Source organism: Apodemus sylvaticus, chromosome 9 (genome assembly GCF_947179515.1).
Source record: "Apodemus sylvaticus chromosome 9, mApoSyl1.1, whole genome shotgun sequence".
Taxonomy (NCBI): Eukaryota; Metazoa; Chordata; class Mammalia; order Rodentia; family Muridae; genus Apodemus; species Apodemus sylvaticus.
The window spans coordinates 86698050-86719098 of NC_067480.1; the positions used below are offsets into that span (position 1 = coordinate 86698050).

The 21049-nt window shown below is 38.1% G+C and overlaps 2 pseudogenes; one reads left to right on the forward strand and one right to left on the reverse strand.

Annotated features, from left to right (window-relative positions):
- Positions 1 to 8911: 8911 nt before the first annotated feature.
- On the reverse strand, positions 8912 to 10834 carry LOC127691866 (exocrine gland-secreted peptide 1-like; annotated as a pseudogene).
- A 1873-nt stretch (positions 10835 to 12707) lies between these two features.
- Positions 12708 to 21049, forward strand: part of LOC127691957 (zinc transporter 4-like) — a 96685-nt pseudogene continuing 88343 nt past the window's right edge.

The window sequence follows — 21049 nt, forward strand, 5'->3', positions numbered from 1 at the left end:
TTTTGCGGTGCCTTTCCTGCAGGGAAGCCACTTCAGAACTCGGCCTCCCACCAGTCAGGAGAGGTGCATCCATCTTGGTTCCGGACTCCAGAGATCGGACAGACTGAGGTACACAAACATAATCCGAGGCCAACACCACGGTGGTCTGAGCCCGACGGGCGTTGGCCTGCACCCAGGCCCTGGGCTGGTCAGGGGGGCCATCGGGGTGCCAACCCAGCCAGGAGGTTTTTTGCCCAGGCCTGCGCGCGTGCCGCCGCCATTTTGCCTGCAGGACGACAGAGAGCTCTGGCGGGCAGACCTGTAACAGGCATAGCCTGAGGCTAACAAAGCGAGGGTCTAGGCCCCAAAAGGCACAGGACTGACCCCAAGAACTGGGCGGCTTGGTGGGCCATCTGTGAGTCAACCCGCCCAGGGGATTGTTAGCACAGCAGACTCTCCCGGCACTTTCAGGGAGCACGGGCATGCACGCCCACCATCCTAGTCACCTGGCGGACCCAATTAACAGTCATAGCCCTAGGGGAACTTTGCTCGGACCTTGGCCTCCCAGGCTTTTGCCTGGACTCAGGGACTGGGCGGCCAGGCTAACCTTGTGTGCGACAGCCCGGTTGGCGGATCGGCTGCCCAGCGGAGTGAGCAGAACACAGGGGAGGTCACAGCCGCATACATCGTCGGCACTCCCTGGGGGTGCACACGGGCTCCATCTGGTCCACAGACACAATCTGGGGCAAGGCCTCAGGTGGAAGCCCTCAGCTCTACTCTCTCTTCTTCCGGATCCAGATCAGCCTGGGCGGCAGCACCACATCTCCAAGTCCTGCAAGAGGCTAGCTGGGCTTCCGGGCGGCCAGCTGGGAGAAGTCAGTGTGCTCCAGTAAATCCAGTGGGCCCCAGCGGGAGCCTTCAGGTGCCTGCTTTGGGATCTGAACAGCCTGGGCAGAAGCACCCTGTCTACAAGCAGTGCAGGAGGTAAGCTGTGCACCAGAGGCCAACTGGGAAGGGGCAGCTTGCACTGGTGAGTCCAGCACTGACAAGACAAACTGACACCAGTGAGAACTAGATGGCAAAAGGCAAACGCAGGAACGTCACTAACAGAAATCAAGGCAATATGGCAACATCTGAACCCAATTCTCCTCTACCAACATGTCCTGGATACCCCATCACACCAGTAAAACAAGATTTGGATTTAAAATCACTGGTCATGATGCTGGTACAGGAACACATGAAGGACATACTTAAAGAAATTCAGGAGAAAATGTATCAAACGTTATAAGCCCCTTGCAAGGGAAACACAAAAATCATTGAAAGAAATCCAGGAGAATACAAAAGCCAACAAGGAGGAAATGCAAAAAACACTTAAAGAAATACAGGAGAACTTTGGTCAACAGGCTGAGATCATGAAAGATGAAACACAAAAATCTCTTAAAGAAATACAGGAGAACTTTGGTCAACAGGCTGAGGTCATAAAAGAGGAAACACAAAAATCTCTTAAAGAATCACAGGAAAACACAAACATGCAAGTGAAGGAGCTAAGCAAAACCATCCAGGATCTAAAATCAGAAGTAGAAACAACTAAGAAAACTCAAAGGGAGACAACTTTGGAGTTAGAAAGCCTTGGGAAGAAATCAGGGGACAGAGATGCAAATATCAACAACAGAATACAAGAGATAGAAGAAAGAATCTCAGATGCTGAAGATTCCATAGAAACCATGGACTCAACAGTTAAAGAAAATGCAAAATGCAAAAAGCTTGTAACCCAAAATATCCAGGAAATCCAGGACACAATGAGAAGACCAAACCTAAGGATTATAGGCATAGATGAGAGTGAAGATTTACAACTTAAAGGGCCAGCAAACATCTTCAATAAAATTATGGAAGAAAACTTCCCTAACCTAAAGAGAGAGATGCCCATGAATATACAAGAAGCCTACAGAACTCCAAACAGACTGGACCAGAACAGAAATACTTCCCGTCACATAATAATCAAAACACCAAATGTTCTAAACAAAGAAAGAATACTAAAGGCAGTAAGAGAAAAAGGCCAAGTAACATATAAAGGAAGACCTATCAGAATCACAGCAGACTTTTCACCTGAGACTATGAAGGCTAGAAGGTCCTGGGCAGATCTCATGCAGACTCTAAGAGAACACAAATGCCAACCAAAACTACTATATCCAGCAAAACTCTCAATCACCATAGATGGAGAAACTAAGATATTTCATGACAAAACAAAGTTTACCCAATATCTATCCACAAACCCGGCCCTAAAAAGGATAATAGGAGGACAACACCAATACAAGGAGGGAAACTTCACCCTGGAAAAAGCAAGATAGTAACCTTTCATCAAACCCAAAAGAAGTTAAGCATTCAAATTTAAAAAATAACGTCAAAAATGATAGGAAGTAACAATCACTATTCCTTAATATCTCTTAACATCAATGGACTTAATACCCCAATAAAAAGACACAGACTAACTGACTGGATACGTAAACAGGACCCTACATTTTGCTGCTTACAGGAAACACACCTCAGGGTCAAAGACAAACACTACCTTAGAGTAAAAGGCTGGACGACAATTTTACAAGCAAATGGTCTCAGGAAACAAGCTGGAGTAGCCATTTTAATATCAGATAAAATTGACTTTCAACCCAAAGTCATCAAAAGAGACCCTGAGGGACGCTTCTTGCTGGTCAAAGGAAAAATACAAAAAGAAGAACTGTCAATCCTGAACATCTATGCCCCAAATGCAAGGGCACCCTCTTTCATAAAAGAAACTTTATTAAAACTAAAAGCACACATTGCACCTAACACAATAATTGTGGGTGACTTCAACACTGCACTTTCCTCAATGGACCGATCAGGAAAACAGAAACTAAACAGGGACACAATGAAACTAATTGAAGCTTTGGACCAATTAGATTTAACAGATATATATATAGAACATTCTATCCTAAAACAAAAGAATATACCTTTTTCTCAGCACCTCATGGTACCTTCTCCAAAATCGACCATATAATTGGTCACAAGACAGACCTCAACAAATATAAGAAGATAGAACTAATCCCATGCCTCCTATCTGATCACTATGGAGTAAAAGTGGTCTTCAATAGCAACAGAAACAACAGAAAACCCACATACACGTGGAAACTGAACAATACTCTACTCAATGATACCTTGGTCAATCAAGTAGAAACAAAGAGAACCATACAAAGAATCAACAAAACCAGGAGCTGGTTCTTTGAGAAAATCAACAAGATAAACAAACCCTTAGCCAGACTGACCAAAGGGCACAAGAAAGTATCCAAATTAACAAACTTAGAAATGAAAAGGGAAATATAACAATGGAAACTGAGGAAATCCAAAAAATCATCAGATCCTACTACAAGAGCCTGTACTCAACACAACTGGAGAATCTGGAGGAAATGGACAATTTCCTTGACAGATACCAAATACAAAAATTAAAACAGGATAAACTAGACCATCTAAACAGTCCCATAATGCCTAAAGAAATAGAAGGAGTCATAGAAAGTCTTCCAACCAAAAAAAGCACAGGACCAGATGGTTTCAGTGCAGAATTCTATCAGAACCTCAACGAAGACTTAACACCAATACTCTTCAAACTATTTCACAAAAAGAAACAGAAGGAATACTACCCAATTCCTTCTACGAAGCCACAATTACGCTGATACCAAAACCACACAAAGATCCAACAAAGAAAGAGAACTTCAGAACAATTTCCCTTATGAACATCGATGCAAAAATACTCAATAAAATTCTTGCCAACTGAATCCAAGAACACATCAAAACGATCATCCACCATGATCAAGTAGGCTTTATCCCGAGAATGCAGGGTTGGTTCAATATACGGAAATCCATCAATGCAATCCACTACATAAACAAACACAAAGAACAAAACCACATGGTCATTTCATTGGATGCTGAAAAAGCATTTGACAAAATTCAGCATTCTTTCATGCTTAAAGTCTTGGAGAGAACAGGAATTCAAGGCCCATACCTAAACATAGTAAAAGCAATATACAGCAAACCGGTAGCCAGCATCAAACTAAATGGAGAGAAACTTGAAGCAATCCCACTGAAATCAGGAACTAGACAAGGCTGCCCCCTTTCTCCTTATCTTTTCAATATTGTACTTGAGGTACTAGCTCGGGCAATTCGACAACATAAGGAGATCAAAGGGATAGAAATCAGAAAGGAAGAAGTCAAACTATCATTATTTGCAGACGACATGATAGTCTACCTAAGTGACCCAAAAAACTCCACTAGAGAGCTCCTACAGCTGATAAACAACTTCAGCAAAGTGGTAGGTTACAAAATCAACTCAAGCAAATCAGTGGCCTTCCTATACTCAAAGGATAAGCAGGCTGAGATAGAAATTAGGGAAATGACCCCCTTCACAATAGCCACAAACAGTATAAAGTATCTTGGGGTGACTCTTACCAAACATGTGAAAGATCTGTATGACAAGAACTTCAATGGGAAAACCTCCCATGCTCATGGATCGGTAGAATCAATATAGTTAAAATGGCCATTTTGCCAAAAGCAATATACAGATTCAATGCAATACCCATCAAAATCCCAACTCAATTCTTCACAGAGTTAGAAAGAGCAATTATCAAATTCATCTGGAACAACAAAAAACCCAGGATAGCTAAAACTATTCTCAGCAACAAAAGAAAATCTGGGGGAATCAGTATCCCTGACCTCAAGCAATACTACAGAGCAATAGTGTTAAAAACTGCATGGTATTGGTACAGTGACAGGCAGGAGGATCAATGGAACAGGATTGAAGATCCAGAAATGAACCCACACACATATGGCCACTTGATCCTCAACAAAGAGGCTAAAAACATCCAATGGAAAAAAGATAGCCTTTTCAACAAATGGTGCTGGTTCAACTGGAGGTCAGCATGCAGAAGAATGTGAATTGATCCATCCTTGTCTCCTTGTACTAAGCTCAAATCCAAATGGATCAAGGACCTCCACATAAAGCCAGACACTCTGAAGCTAATAGAAAAGAAACTGGGGAAGACCCTTGAGGACATCGGTACAGGGAGAAAGTTTCTGAACAGAACACCAATAGCGTATGCTCTAAGAGTAAGAATTGACACATGGGACCTCATAAAATTACAAAGTTTCTGTAAGGCAAAGGACACCATCAAGAGGACAAATCGGCAACCAACAAATTGGGAAAAGATCTTCACCAATCCTACATCAGATAGAGGGCTAATATCCAATATATATAAAGAACTCAAGAAGTTAGACTCCAGAAAACCAAACAACCCTATTAAAAAATGGGGTACAGAGTTAAACAAAGAATTCTCACCTGAAGAACTTCGGATGGCGGAGAAGCATATTAAAAAAATGCTCAACTTCATTAGTTGAACCTTAGATGTGCGACTAGGCACCATCATTGTACATTTTCATTTGTTGTGTTTTTCTGTAGTGGATTTTGTGCAAATAGAAGTTTCCTGGATACATGGTGAAAATACTCTGCTATATAGGTGTAGCAACTAATGTTTATAGATCATTAAGAATATACTGTCCTGTTCTTGGATGCCATTTTTTAATGTTTACAATCTCTCTCTCTCTCTCTCTCTCTCTCTCTCTCTCTCTCTCTCTCTCTCTCTCTCTCTCTCTGTGTGTGTGTGTGTGTGTGTGTGTGTGTCTGTCAATTCCTCCCTCCCTCCTCTCCCTCTCTTAATGTATATGTGTGTGTGTGTGTGTGTGTGTGTGTGTGTACATATTTCCATGTTTGCGTGAAAATACATATTTGACTTGGTTTCTTTTGTTTTCTTACCCAAATGTTCAGAACAACATGAGAGCAAGCCTGTGCAATTCATTCTATCAGGTTGAATTATCTCTTTAAAACATTTAATATGTCCAATTCTATTTTTAAAAATTCTTTTAAAACACATACAATTTTAAGTTGAAAAAATGCTTAAAACATGGGATATATCACCAAGAGGAAAGGGACAAGTACAAAGCAGGTCTGTTCTGTTTGATTTCTACATTTTATGCAGTCCAGGATCACATGTCCATGGACAGTCCTGCCCATAATTGAAACAAGTTTTCCAACATTAATGTAGTTAAAATAATTTGATACAGGCATACCCAGAAGTTCTAGCATGTGAAGTAGACAATTAAAGTTTACTCTCACAGCTTTATTACATCAATTAGTTCTGACATGTTAAAATGTTCTTGCTTATTTGGAATGAAACTACTAGATCATGATGTACAATTTTTAAAATGTGTTTTTAAATTTGGTTTGCAAGTATTTTGGTCAGAAATATGCTATTTGTCAAGTACATTGGGCTGTTTCTTTTGTTGTTGCTTTAAAATAGTATTGATAGCTTTGTACACGGTATCTTCTACCTCATTCCTGCCTCTTCAAATTCCCCAGTGTCCCCCCTCCCAAATTCATAGCCTCTCCTTTCTTCAATAAATGTACAATGTACTAAGTCCATTTAGCATTGATTCTATGAATATGTGTTCAGGACTGACCACATGAATGTGAATAATCTCGGCAGAATCTCTACATTAGAGGGCACTGATTCTCACTCAGCAGCCACTGACCACTTTTTAGCTTTTCATCTATTGCATGATTGACAGCTCTCCTAGATCATGTCAGCAGTAGGGACTAATGTGGGCTAGAAGATCAGAACTGATCTGAAGTTTCTGAAGCATTGATCCCAAAGAAAGATGAATTTATTTCATCTAAATTGCTTTTGGATATTTGTTCTGGTGAGAATAAACTATGACAGATAGTTTTTATTAGCAATCAAAATGAATTAATCACGTAAACCAATAACCCAACAATCACAAATAATCCCTTTGGTGCAGAATTTTAGTAAATTAAGTGGAATTTAATTTAAGCAGCAGAGAATCTATACTTGAACAGATAAACCTATCTTTTCCTGTGAGAAAATTGATGTAGTTATTGCCTTTAGAGAAGATGGGAAAATTACAGAATTTTAATAAAATGGTGCTACAGATCAATCTGATATTATTTCTCAAGAAGGTTGTAAAGCTGAGTTGCATTTATATAAAAGGCAAAAGATTTTACATTTGAACAGAATGTTTTAGAATGAGAAGTATCTTCTATGTAATATAATTTACTAATAATGTATATTGTTTCATATTTATTTGAAGAAAGTAGATTTAAAATCCATGATTTTGATTTTGGAAACTTATTTCCTGCCATAATATATTAATATCTATGTTAAGAATTTAAAAATGCATATGAAGTTACAATTTAAAGTAGACATTTAAATCAGAGTTTAGAGTCTTCTCCTGTGTAATGAAACTTGGTAGATAATACTCAGCTCGGCCAAATACAAAAATCTCAATCTCCTTTAAAAGTCAAAAATCAGTAAATTTTTGTCTACAAATGGGGCCATGATACAAAATATAACAAAGTCAAATAACATGGATTCATCATCATAATCTCTAAGAGAAATAGTACTAGACTATGAATCCTACATCTGGGTTGAGGACATTTCAGGACAAAAATATCAAGGAAAGTCAGTCTCTGAGGAGACCCCCATAGTTCAAAGATCAAATCCAACCTTCAGGTGCTCTAAAAGATAGGCCTAGTGAAGTTTTATGGGCAATATTAGTTTACAAGGGCTCTGTAAGTAATTGTTTTTGAAGGAGCAGAATTTCAAATCTGAATGTGAAGGCTGTTCTGTTTACAAAGGCTTGTCTCCAACAAGTGCTTTAGTAGCCCCTTATCTGAGGTTTGTAAGAACTCAATTGATCTGAATGAATGTGAATACCCTGCTCAGCCTTACTCTCTTTTCCATGTGAAGAAATGGATATAAGTTTGCATGAACATGGCTTGTACATGACTGAGTTTGTCTCCATCAGTCATAGATGAGAGAAGATCTTATATGACTAAGACTATCTATAGTGGGGCACTGGGACTGAGTAGCTGCTTGAGCAATGTAGTCATTTCCTTCAGAGGTTTTGCCACTGGTTATTTGTGTGGTTCCTGCAATCTTTTCGGGCATATGACCCTGTGTTATACCCAGTGAGCTGCCCAACAACAAAACAAAGCAAAACAAAACAAAACAAAACAAAACAAAAAGCAAAGAGTTCAACAAACAAGGAAACAAAACAGTAAACGCAGGAGGGAGACATATTGAGAAGATAACTTCATGGGAGAAAAAGGTAATAGAGAGTGAAATGTGACTGTGATCAATTGGGAAAATCAAGATAATTGATGCTTTATAACTTCAAAGCTTCATAGGCCAAAGCATATGACATTCTCATTCCTATCTGATCAGCTTACAGTGAGGAAGAGTGAGGTGACCATGATGACTTTCCTGGGAAACTTGCCATGAAATGACATGTGCATTTAAAGAATGGAAAGTTTCCGGAGGACTCTGCTATACCTCTCCTGGGGATATACTCAGAGGATTCTTCCCACCTCAGCAACCACCACTTTGATTTTGACCCTGCTTGAAGCTCTTATACACTGAAATGTATGCATAAAGAACAGGCTGCTTAGAGACATGGGTGGCTTGAGATAAAGGGGAAAAATAAGAGTATAAAGTTCACAGAATTTGTGGAAGACACCTGCTTACTTCAAAATTTGAAACAAATTAAAGTAATGGAAATATTTCCTGGAAAATAAAAGAATGGAAGGTTAGACTCTTAGTTCTAAAATTATGTTAATTCCTACTGGCTTTCTCCTTCCACAGCTAGTTCAGAACCCTTTCTTTGCTGCCTCTGGCCATTTTCAGTATTTTATTAGAGGGAGGAGAAGGTTAATTGTGTTCATTTTCCATCTGTTATCTCCTTTGTTTGCATGGTTAACAAAAGAAGTCATAGTACTACTTAGGAGAGACTACTAAGAGTCACAGCTTGTTGGAATCCAGGAGACTTGTAATTAAATTTAATGGGAAATCAAGATGTCTCTCACTGCATCCAAGAATTTATCAAAGCAACAGATGAGTTCCTTTTTAAAATAGTCTTCTTGGTGCCTAACTCTGGTCCCTTGAAGTGGATTGAAGTTTATTGGGTCCACTTGATCCTTCTGAGTACAGCAATTACTCTGCACCATTAGACTTTTATACAGGTTTAACATGTGTTTTTTGTCAATGGTGAAGTCTTCAAATAATGTTTGATTTTGATTGGAAGCAGAGAATATCTTCTCTGGGGCCTGTTTATTTCCTTCACCTTGGTGGTCAGTTTTGCCCAAGATAGCCTTGTGATTTTTCTAATGATTATAAGATTTGGTGGATTCTTTTTGAGTCTGCATCAGTACCTGTGTGAGAGGGAATTGTTTATGACAAGTTTTCATTAAGAAACATAAAACCCATTCATTTGTATTTACATAAGGTACAGTAAGATGAGAAGAGGATGTAAGCTCATAATTTACCTAGACTTTACAGGAAATACTCACCTCCATGACATTGAAATTAGAGTGGGTTAAGCTAATAAAGAAATAATATCCTATTCAGTACTCAACAAGTACTAATTTCCAGATTTACAAGTTCTCCATAGCTACTAAACACCAAAATTTCATATATTAGCAGAAAAATGTAATCTTATTTGGAGAAGTTACATTGATCTATTAAATAACTCTTTCTCATTTGTTCAGTGTAGTGATATTAATTCAACCAATGAGCTATTAGCAGTGTTTCTAGTTGATACTTTCACTTATAGATATGTGTATGTGATAATCAACTGAAGAAAAAGACAATCAATGCTTATGAATTGTCCCAACAAGATCTAAGGGGGGTTGGATTTCTATAGTAGTGTGGTGCTTTATGTGTAAAAGAAACATATTAAGCACATGTAAACAATCATAGTATAATTAAATATTTTCTCTGATATTTCAAGATTAGTTATATGGTCATTTCCTTCATCATAAGTAAGGATTTATCCTTTTTTTTTTTTTTTAAGTTTCTGTGCTCAAAGATCTGACCATACTGCATGGAAATATGTCTATGTCTAATTTTGGATGTATTCCCAGATATAGGCACCATTTGTGTGTGCTCAAAGAAATGGGTTTAAGGCACATATCAAGTCCTTGGAGAAAGAATGCACAAGCCAGACATTTGTCATACAGAACAGCTGTGATTTGTCTAAGCAAACATTTTCATACACATCCAATTCCCCATATACAATCTAACGCAAATGAAATATAATGATAATTTATGTCAAAACTCCAAATATGATTTTCTGACAAAAATGATAATACTATTTTTTATTTTCCAAAATTGCCAAATTTTTATTTTTCCTGTCCTTTTTCTTATTCCCCATTCTTGGGAGTTTATACTTTAAAACTCAAGCAAACAAATAAATTACCAACTAATAAAGCAACTTTGTATTATAGTTTTCAGAGGGCTTACATAAGAGTCAATATTAGAAGTGGGTATTTGCCTGGCAATGATGGTACACACCTTTAATCCCCTCACCTCTTAATGCTTTATCATTGACAGGTCTCTTAAGCCCCATAATGTGCAACTTTGATGCACAGTAAGTGTCATATATTTGTAGCCCACCCGCCTCTCCAAGTGCACAGTTCCCACATGCCATTAGTGGTTATTATAGCTGCCAATGCTAGAGAATGAAACCTTACTCTATATCTCTGTAGCCCTGTTATATGCTCTAAGGTCCAAATGTGACTACTGTAACCTACTGTACTATCAGGATTTCTGTATTCTTATGCAATGTACTATTTTCCAAAATTGTCAGGTAGATTTAAGATAAATATTTATGTAACACTCACCCTTCCATCAGTCAGCATTGATGGTAGCAGTAGAGTAATGAGAAATAACATCACTGGTAAAGGAGTCATGACTGACACTAAACAAAGAAAAAAATCCTGATTAAATTAAGCCATGTATAAGACTCATAGGTAACCAACACCAAATATACTCCAAATATACACCAAAGCAACTCTGGCTGACAAATTCATTAACAAAATAATGTAATAGTTGACATGTGAGGCTGGCTGCTGCAATATCACTGTGCCCAGTTTGCCTCTAATTGGTAGAAAAATAAAAAGCACCTAAGTGATATCTCTGATGTACCTACAAAGGATAGAGAATTCCTAGTTTCTTTCTCCACAGGTCCAATCTCCTGTTCTCATAATGAGAATATGGGAGAAAAGAAGACTCAGTTTCTACTTTTTTTGCTGTGTACCATCTTTTAATTTGCCCCTTCCTGTTTATAGCTCACATCTGTACTGGATATAAATCAGGGTGCCAAGGATGTGATTATACAGATGTAATTATAATAAAGCCTTAGAAGTACAATTTTGTGGAGAGTAATTGCAAGATTTATCAATATCTTCCTTTATACTTGAATTTATTTTTAATTTTTGCCTTCAGTAAGTAAATACAACCTGTGTCACAGCTCTCCCTACCCAAATACTATTGAAAGAGAGCTTGTCTCCCAGAAGTGCTGACACATCTGGAAGCACAGGTGAGACTACCACTTCTGCTCAAATTCCTGGCTAAAGATAGACCTGCTCAGAGACATCAGGACACAGGAAACAAGGAACAAACAGAGTCAGGATCCTTCCATTTTCTGTCTGCACCCTGGAGTTGACTTTGCGCTACAGTTCTCCATACTCAAATTCTTCCTGGAGAAAACTGGTCTTCTGGGAGTATTGACATAAAGGCTTGCAGTAGGGAAAAGCAAGTCAGAAATAACAAGACTAGGTAAGACCAGATAGGAAGAGGCAAGAACAAGAACATTAGGAACAGAAACCAAGGCTACTTGGCATCATTAGAACCCAGTTCTCCCACCAGAGCAAGCCCTGGAGACCCAACACACTAGAAAAGCAAGACTGATTTAAAATCCCAAATCATGATGATGATAGAGGACTTTAAGGAGGACATGAATGCTCCCTTATAGAAGTACAGGAGAACATATGTAAACAGGTAGAATCCATTAATGAAGAAACATAAAAATCTCTTAAAGAATTACAGGCAAATACAGGCAAACAGTGGAAGGAATAGAAAAGATCATCCAGGAACTAGAAGCAGAAATAGAAACATTAAAGAAATCACAAAGGGCAGCAGTACTGGAGATAGAAAACCTAGGAAGAGATCAGGAGTCACAGATACCAAGATAACCCTCAGAATACAATAGATAGAAAAGCAAATCTCAGGTGCAGAAGATACCATAAAATACATCAACACAACAGTCAAAGAAATTGCAAAATGCAAAAAGCTCCTATTGCAAAACACCCAGGAAATCCAGGACACAATGAGAAGATAAAAACTATGGAAAATAGGTGTAGTAGAGAGCAAAGATTAACAACTTAATGAGCCAGTAAATAAATACCTTCAACAAAATTATAGAAGAAAACTTCCCTAACTAAAGAAAGAGATGCCCATGAACAAACAAGAAGCCTACAGAACTCCAAATAGATTGGACTGGAAAAGAACTTCCTCCTGTCACAAAATAGTCAAAACACCTGTGACTTCCTCCTGCCCACTGTTCTAAAAGAATAGCAGCAAGCAACCTGATCCGCCTGCCTCATTGAAGAACAAGAAGAACCAGTTTCCAGCCTTCAGGGGAGGGGCTTGGCCTGCCTTTGTTGCTTGAGAAAGAAAGCATGAAAGATGGAGACTTGAACCAGAAGCCATCCATGTGTTTTTGTGTCTCTCCATGTGATTTATCTTGCAACCCATTCCTTACCCATCTCTCCTTCCAGAGAACCTGCTGTTAGAATGCATGAGCTGGACTCTACATATGGTGTCAACATGGATTATAACTGGAAACAGAAACAGAATGAGGTATGAGCTCCATGGAAAAAGGAAAAAAAGTTTATGTATCGGACATGGTAAGCAACAGGGTATTAATTTAGCGCTAATAATGTCATTTATTTCTAAAGAATGTTGCTGCAGAAGTGTGTATAGATACAGGCTAGACTGATTCAGTGTAGGCCCTAAACTGAGATCAGCTAGGGTGTGAAGACAACAATGGAATAGGGAATTAATTTAGTTAGGCAATTGTCCGCAATCTAGAACTGCACCAGGCAAGAGAAATAGGGCATAAAATAATATAAAACAAAATAAAAAGAGTAAAAAACAACAAAAAAATTCTAGAAACAAAAGAAAAGAGAGAAGGAAAAATGTATTTGATTGCATTGCAGCGCACTTTAATTTCTATGTCTTCGGTGCACCGATTGTCCATGTGTACGTTTATCTGTCTGTGTTTTGTGTGAATGACTGTTTGTTTGTTTCATGTTAAAAAATAAAAATTGATGAAAATTTTGTCTGCTGGCACCTCTTTAGCAAGCCACAGGCTAATTTAAAGCCACACACAGCACTAGGCAGCATGTTAAACTTTCTTTTCTTAAAAGGCCACTAGCCTCCAGTTCGGGAAAACTGGTTTAACCTATAAGATTTGTGTAATCGCTTTGTTCTTGTTTTTAATTGGTCTTAATGTTATAAAGTTTTACATGTCTTCACTATGGAGTTATAGATATAGAGGCAGGTTTTGGCTGATGGCTTAGAGGTGCAGCAATTTAGAGCACGTGGCTACCCGCTAAGTTTGAGCATTCGCTCTAGCTAGTAGGGAAGAGGCTGGAGCCGAGCCCCTGCCCTGTAGGCCCTATCACTTTGATTCAGCCCGGGCTAGAGAGAGTCCGGAACTCTGTAGGCCATGAGTAGGTAGCCCAGGCAGTTCACATGGAGCACAAGCCGATGGCGCCCCTGCTAAAAAGAGCCCAGAATTCTGCGGGCTGGGGAGGGTGGTCCGGGCAGTGGCAGTGGCGGCTGCAGTGATGTTGGAGCACAGCGCAGCATGGCACATCCTCGGTGGAGTGCCGGTTGCATGTGCTATGGCCCCCATGGGCAGACAAGCTGCATGGTACACGGCCTACAGTGGCTATGACTCTGGACTTGAGCCAAGTGGCCTGAGGGACTCAGTTTTTCTGCAGGACAACAGGAGAGAGGTGTCTCCCTCGCAGCTTCCTCCCTGCCACACTGGCCCGTGAGTTTTCCAAGCAGCACCTAGCAGACAACTTACTTGAAAAGGAGTGTTTTGTCTCTACTTCATTACAAGAAGCTGGGATCTTAGATTTTTTAATATATTTTATTTGTAGAATTTTTGTTTTGTTTTGTAAAATATTTGTTTATAAAAATGTTTTGTTTATAGAAACAGTCCTTTGCTTATGGGTTTTCTTAAATTTTTAAATAAATAATTTTCAAAGGTTATTAAAATAAGTTAATTAGCTAAGACATCTCTTTAAGCTTGCCACAGGAGAACTTAAACCTCTGTTTTCAAGGCAGATATAAATCAACTGGCAAAGGATAGGTAATTTTACAGATAAACACTGCTGTAATCAGCTGTTTATGATATGTGTTCACTGCCATTCCTTGGCAAAAATAACGTTGATATAGAATCACATTTTTTGCTTGTGAAATAAATTTTTTTACATCCTTCAATAAAGATATTGATGTATTGTTAAAATATTATAGAAATATTTTAAAAAATGTTTTAAGAGCCTAACAAAATGTTTGTTCCTTGCTTCAAGCAGCAATCAAATTAATTATTATTAATAACTGGCCTATTACATGACAGCCCTTTTTAGGCAAAATTAATAATTGCTATCCAAAAGATAATTTGTTACTATTTACTTTTGTATTTCTACATATACAAATCCCATAAATAATACATCAACTATGGGACTAAAGTTTATATAATTAGATCACACGTCTATTCCTTTAACTTTTCCCTGCTTCAGCACTTAGGTGCTATAGCAGCTATTTTTAAGATGTTAAAAATCAAGCTTTTAATAATATATATATAGATAGATATAGATATAGATATAGATATAGATATAGATATAGATAGATATAGATATAGATATAGATATAGATCATGGTTTACCATTGCTTAAAATTGTTCCATTTTTAATAGTGCTAATTCTTAATTTTTACAATTGTTTAAACAAATATAATTCAAATTTCAAAGGATATGTTCTCTAAATAAATATCCTTTAAATATTTAAAAGCTAACCCAAAGGCTACAGAGACAGCCATTGGTGCTGAGAGCTGAACTCTTATATTTTATGGTTGTAAGCCTGGAAAGATGGCTCAGCCGCTAAAGGCTAGGCCCTCATTCATAGAGCTTGAGAGCTTGAATCCCAGCAACGACATGGTGGCTCACAACCACCTGTGGTGAGATCTAACGCCCTCTTCTGGTGTGTCTGAAGACAACTACAATATACTTATTTATAATTAAATCTTTAAAAAGGTGCCTGAACAAGACCACTTGGGACAGGGCAAAACATTCAGATGTACAAGCATATTTATTATTTATATCATCAAAATGGCAATGACTTAAAAAATAATTTTATATTTTTATGTACATCAAATTATAAAGATTTGTTCTTTAAGAGTGGTTTTCAATAGCAACAAAAACAACAGAAAGCGCACATACACATGGAGGCTGAACAATACTCAATGACACTTTGGCCAAAGAAGAAATAAAGAAAGAAATCAGAGACTTTTTAGAATTTAATGAAAATGAAGGCACAATATACCCAAAACTTTGGGACACAATGAAAGCAGTGCTCAGAAGAAAACTCAGCCCCGAGTACCTCCAAAAAGAAAATGGAGAGAGCATACACTAGCAGCTTAACGACACACCTGAAAGCCCTGGAACAAAAAGAAGCCAATGCACGGGGGAGGAGTAGAAGGCAGGAAATCTTCAAACTCAGGGCTGAAATCAATCAAGTGGAAACAGAGAACCATACAAAGAATCAATGAATGCAGGAGCTGGTTCTTTAAGAGAATCAACAAGATCGATAAATCCTTAGCCAGACTGACCAAAGGGCACAGAGAAAGCATCCAATTTAACAAAATTAGAAATGAAAATGGGGATATAACAACAGAAACTGAGGAAATCCAAAAAATCATCAGATCCTACTACAAAAGCCTATACTCAACACAACTGGAGAATCTGGAGGAAATGGACAATTTCCTTGACAGATACCAAATACCAAAATTAAATCAGGACCAAATAGATCATCTAAACACTCCCATAACCCCTAAAGAAATAGAAGGGGGTCATAGAAAGTCTTCCAACCAAAAAAAGCACAGGACCAGATGGTTTCAGTGCAGAATTCTATCAGACCTTCAAAGAAGACCTAACACCAATACTCTTCAAACTATTTTATAAAATAGAAACAGAAGGAACACTACCCAATTCTTTCTATGAAGCCACAATTACACTGATATCAAAACCACACAACGATCCAACAAAGAAAGAGAACTTCGGACCAATTTCCCTTATAAACATCGATGCAAAAATACTCAATAAAATTCTTGCCAACCGAATCCTAGAACACATTAAAACAATCATCCACCATGAACAAGTAGGCTTTATCCCATGGATACAGGGTTGGTTCAATATATCCAACAATGCAATCCACTACATAAACAAACTCAAAGAACAAAACCACATGGTCATTTCATTGGATGCCGAAAAAGCATTTGACAAAATTCAGCATCCTTTCATGCTTAAAGTCTTGGAAAGAACAGGAATTCAAGGCCCATACCTAAACATAGTAAAAGCAATATACAGCAAACCAGTACCCAGCATCAAACTAAATGGAGAGAAACTTGAAGCAATCCCACTAAAATCAGGGACTAGACAGGGCTGCCCCCTTTCTCCTTATCTTTTCAATATTGTACTGGAGGTACTAGCTCAGGCAATTAGAAAACATAAGGAGGTTAAAGGGATACAAATTGGAAAGGAAGAAGTCAAACTATCATTATTTGCAGATGATATGATAGTCTGCCTAAGTGACCCAAAAAACTCCACTAGAGAACTCCTACAACTGATAAACAACTTCAGCAAAGTGGCAGGTTATAAAATCAACTCAAGCAAATCAGTAGCCTTCCTATACTCAAAGGATAAGGAGGCTGCGAAAGAAATTAGGGAAATTACCCCCCTCACAATAGCCACCAACAGTATAAAGTACCTTGGGGTGTCTCTTACCAAACTTGTGAAAGATCTGTATGACAAGAACTTCAAGACTGTGAAGAAGGAAATGGAAGAAGACCTCAAAAAATGGAAAAACCTCCCATGCTCATGGATCTGCAGGATTAATATAGTTAAAATGGCCATTTTGCCAAAAGCAATATACAGATTCAACTCAATACCCATCAAAATCCCAACTCAATTCTTCACAGAGTTACAAAGAGTATTCCTCAAATTCATCTGGAATAACAAAAAACCCAGGATAGCTAAAATTATTCCCAACAATAAAAGGAATTCTGTGGGAATCAGTATCCCTGACCTCAAGCAATACTACAGAGCAATAGTGTTAAAACTGCATGCTATTGTTACAGTGACAGGCAGGTGTATCAGTGGAACAGGATTGAAGATCCAGAAATGAGCCCACACACCTATGGCCACTTGATCCTCGACAAAAGGGTGGAAAACATCCAGTGGAAAAAAGAGTCTTTTGGTGCTGGTTCAATTGGGGGTCAGCATGCAGAAGAATGTGAATTGATCCATCCTTGTCGCCTTGTACTAAGCTCAACTCCAAATCGATCATGGACTTCCACATAAAGCCAGACACTCTGAAGCTAATAGAAAAGAAACTGGGGAAGACCTTTGAGGACATCGGTACAGGGGGAAAGTTCCTGAACAGAACACCAATAGCTTATGCTCTAAGATCAAGAATTGACAAATGGGACCTCATAAAATTACAAAGTTTCTGTAAGGCAAAGGACACCATCAAAAGGGCAAATCGGCAACCAACAAATTGGGAAAAGATCTTCACCAACCCTACATCAGATAGAGGGCTAATATCCAATATATATAAAGAACTCAAGAAGTTAGACTCCAGAAAACCAAATATCCCTATTAAAAAATGGAGTACAGAGTTAAACAAAGAATTTTCACCTGAAGAACTTTGGATGGTGGAGAAGCATCTTAAAAAAATGCTCAACTTCATTATTCATTAGGGAAATGCAAATCAAAACAACCCTGAGATTTCACCTTACACCAGTCAGAATGGCTAAGATTAAAAATTCAGGAGACTGCAGATATTGGCGAGGATGTGGAGAAAGAGGAACACTCCTCCATCGCTGGTGGGGTTGCAAATTGGTACAACCACTCTGGAAATCAGTCTGGCGGTTCCTCTGAACACTGGGCACCTCACTTCCAGAAGATCCTGCTATACCACTCCTGGCCATATACCCAGAAGATTCCCCAGCATGTAATAAGGATACATGTTCCACTATGTTCATAGAAGTCCTATTTATAATTGCCAGAAGCTGGAAAGAACCCAGGTATCCCTCAACAGAAGAGTGGATGCAAAAAATGTGGTATATATACACAATGGAGTACTATTCAGCCATTAGAAACAATGAATTCATGACATTCTTAGGCAAATGGATGAAGCTGGAGAACATCATACTAAGTGAGGTAACCCAGACTCAAAAGATGAATCATGGTATGCACTCACTAATAAGTGGATATTAACCTAGAAAACTGGAATACCCAAAACATAATCCACACATCAAATGAAGTACAAGAAGAATGGAGGAGTGGCCCCATGTTCTGGAAAGACTCAGTGAAGCAGTATAGGGCAAAACCAGAACAGGAAAGTGGGAAGGGTTGGGTGGGAAAACAGGGGGAGGGAAGGAGGCTGATGGGACCTTTGGGGAGTGGGGGTCTAGAAAAGGGGAAATCATTTGAAGTGTAAATAAAAAAATATATCGAATTTAAAAAAAAGGAAAAAAAAAGATTTGTTCTTGATGTCCTCAATTTCTACTTCCATCACATAATGGTGTTGATTCTAGAGGACTTAATTAACTTTTACAGATAAATGATACTCATATTCCTAATTTAAAAAATCAAAATACGTGTATATAACTATGATTCATTTTGGGACATTCTAATTGCAACTGCTTTAGCAAAAGGCAACTGAGAATGCTGTATTTATTTTCTATAATTACATAGTTATTACATATGTTATGGCATATGCTTGTTCCTACTTTGATTAAAACAAACAATTGAACTGGACATTTAAGAAATAAGAGTTATTCATTTGAGATATCTTTGACAATTTGATTCTTTATTATCCTCAAAGACAAGATAATATAAAACATTTTTTAAAATCAAAACAATATCTTCTTAAAAAAGAAAAAGAGAGGGGAATGCTTATAATTTAAATTATGCATATATATTTTAAGGCATATATATTTTTATGAAAAATTTAAAATTTGGATGCCAAGGAAATCCTTGCTAACTATATATGGCATCCTATCACTAGGCATGCCAATGCCTAGATGAGAAGGAAGAATTCACTTATTGGCATGGCTGTTGTCCTAAATATAGATTAATAATGTTTCTTAGATATGCATGAGGTTGTATTTACTAATATGATCTTTATAGCCTCTACATAATAATACTCTTGATTTTCATAGATGGCTCTTCTGAAGGAAGAGCTAGGTATCTTATTTATAACCAATAGGTGGTTATAGAAACACCTGGGCTCAGCTCAGTTAGCAGAGCTGACAATGATATTAAATGTTTTTCAACTTATAAATAATGCTTTTAATCCTTTTACAATTAGCTTGTATGCTGCAGAATCTTCCCTTTTATTAGCAGCCTGTGGCACATTGAATTTTAATACGCCATCAGGATCTTTGTTTTCACTATTGTAAAACAATGCCCTAACTGCCTTTTCTTATCTCCAGCTCCTCATTTAGGAGTTGATCCACATGACCTTGTGCCCAATCATTTTTGACAAATGGATGTAACTCACTATACAAAATTGGAAAATTAAAATTTATACATGTTTGCATTGATAATTTTCCAAGATTTCTTTTCACTTTTCTACATTTGAGAGAAGCCTCTAAATGTAATCAATCATTGTTCACAAGGTTTTTATACCAAGGGATTAAACAAAGTCATTAAGATGGACAATGAGACAGTCTACACTGGCAATAACTTTATCTCATTTTGTAAAGAATTTGGTTTTAAACATAAAACTGAAATTCCTTATAACCCAATGGTTCAAGGAATTATTGAGCATGCACATCGCACTCTTAAAAATTGACTTTTTAAAACAAAGAAGATAAAAACTATTCCCTTCTAGATCACCCAAAGCACGCCTTGCTTTTGTTTTGTTTGTTTTGAATTTCTTGCAAACTGATGCTAAAAGTCAGTCTGCAGCAGATCGCCATTGGCAATTTGCCACTTCTAATTCTTATGCCATGGTTAAATGGAGGGACACTAACTAATACATGGAACGGTCCAGACCCTGTTTTAATATGGAGAAGATGTTCTATTTATATTTTCTCTCAAAAAGAAGATGGAGCCTGATGGCTGCCAAAAAGATTGATATGGTAGGTAAATAAAGTCCCTGAATCAGCTGGTATGACTAATTCAATAATGTTCTTAAAGCTGCTTCTCCCATATTGGGAAGGTAGGCTGCTTTTCCTCTAGCCATTAATTTGCAAGCCAGGCTTTATTCATGAGCTACTAATTTACAACCAAATTAAATACCATGGGCCCTCCAGAGAAACAGTCCAAGCAGTTTTTCCTCTTAATCTCTTATTTTGCTTCAAGCAGGTATCTTTCAGATACAACACTCAAAGGTGGGCTGCTACAGCAATGGGTTCCAGGACTCGAAGGTGGGCTGCTATGAAAGCCAGCTAGCTCTTATTCATAAGACATTTACTTTACCTGGCCCCTTGTTCTGGAAAGACTCAGTGAAGCAGTATTCGGCAAAACCAGAACGGGGAAGTGGGAAGGGGTGGGTGGGAGGACAGGGGGAGAGAATGGGGCTTACGGGACTTTCGGGGAGTGGGGGGCTAGAAAAGGGGAAATCATTTGAAATGGAAATAAAAAATATATCGAATTAAAAAAAAAAGACATTTACTTTACCAGTAGATCTCCACAAATGGAGCTGCATAGAACTCAGATTTATGCATGTTTGTTAATTAAACAAACATGGGCACTAGTTATGAGGTGCGAGGTGAGGCACTGCAAAGGAAAAAGGAAATGTCCTGCTTCTGAGTTTCCCTGAAAGTAAGCCTGG